We start from the raw sequence: 1,694 nt of genomic DNA, 5'->3' as shown, positions 1-1,694 counted from the left end.
ATGCGAAAAGGTGGAGAAATGACCGAGATATGACCCGTGGAAGTCGTCACAATTTACCCCGAAAATAGGCGCTCGCGCTCGGGCAGAGGTCGGCGCTCGGCCGGGGTCCCGAGAACCGGGGCGAATAGGGTTTTCCCACGGCCGAAAACCATAGGAAGCACGGGGAAAATTCGGGACCCGACGTCCCAGGGCCCTCGGCGGGGACCGGGGCAACGCGACACCGTTGGTTCCACCCGAAAAGGTGGAGAAATGACCGAGATACGGCCCGTCAAAAGTCGTCACAATTTACCCGAAAATAGGCGCTCGCGCTCGGCCCCGGTCCCGAGAACCGCGGCGGAGGTTTACCGGGATGCTGCGCAACATGGGCCAGAGAGCATGTTTGGTTCGAGTTTACCGGGATGCTGCGCAACATGGGCCAGAGAGCATGTTTGGCCGAGTTTACCGGGATGCTGCGCAACATGGGCCAGAGAGCATGTTTGGTCGAGTTTGTGTGGGTTGTGTGCGACACTCCCGGCACATACATAGGAACACGGCTTCCAAGTGAGCGCACTTTTTCGAAATTTCTTCTAAGTGCCGCTTTTTCGAACCGGGGCGAATTGGGTTTTTCGAGGGCCGAAAACCATAGGAAGCACGGGGAAAACTCAGGACCCGACGCCCCACGGCCCTCGGCGGGGACCGGGGCAACGCGACACCGTCGGTTCCACCCGAAAAGGTGGATAAATGACCGAGATACGGACCGTTGAAATCGACTCGGCGTATCCGAAAATAGGCGCTCGCGCTCGGACAGAGGTCGGCGCTCGGCCCGGTCCCGAGAACCGGCGCGCCTAGGGTTTTTCCACGGCCGAAAACCACAGGAAGCACGGGGAAATCTCAGGATCCCACGCCCCACGGCCCTCGGCGGGGACCGGGGCAACGCGACACCGTCGGTTCCACCCGAAAAGGTGGATAAATGACCGAGATACGGACCGTTGAAATCGACTCGGCGTATCCGAAAATAGGCGCTCGCGCTCGGACAGAGGTCGGCGCTCGGCCCGGTCCCGAGAACCGGCGCGCCTAGGGTTTTTCCACGGCCGAAAACCACAGGAAGCACGGGGAAAACTCAGGATCCCACGCCCCAGGGCCCTCGGCGGGGACCGGGGCAACGCGACACCGTTGGTTCCATCCGAAAAGGTGGAGAAATGACCGAGATACGGACCGTGGAAGTCGTCCCAACTTATCCGAAAATAGGCGCTCGCGCTCGGACAGAGGTCGGCGCTCGGCCCGGTCCCCGAGAACCGGGGCGACTCGGAAATTCTTCTAAGTGCCGACTTTTCGAAATTTCTTCTAAGTGCCAACTTTTCAAAATTTACTCTAAGTGCCCTTGGCTACCAGGGGCACGAATCTGAAATTTCTTCTAAGTGCCAACTTTTTCAAAATTTACTCTAAGTGCCCTTGGCTACCAGGGGCACGAGGCGAGAATCTGAAATTTCTTCTAAGTGCCCTTGGCTACCAGGGGCACGGGGAAAATGTGTAAAAAAGCAATTTAATCAAAATCAAACAACGCAGGGCCCTTGGCAGGGACCAGGCGAGTAGAATAAAGTTGTTTTTGTGGCGAAACATTGACAATTGGGCGAGTTAGAGGTTTACCGGGATGCTGCGCAACATAGGCCAGAGAGCATGTTTGGTCGAGTTTGTGGGTTTTGTGCGACACTCCC

Source organism: Solea solea, unplaced genomic scaffold, assembly GCF_958295425.1.
Source record: "Solea solea unplaced genomic scaffold, fSolSol10.1 scaffold_120, whole genome shotgun sequence".
Taxonomy (NCBI): domain Eukaryota; kingdom Metazoa; phylum Chordata; class Actinopteri; order Pleuronectiformes; family Soleidae; genus Solea; species Solea solea.
Note: the sequence above shows the minus strand (reverse complement) of the source record.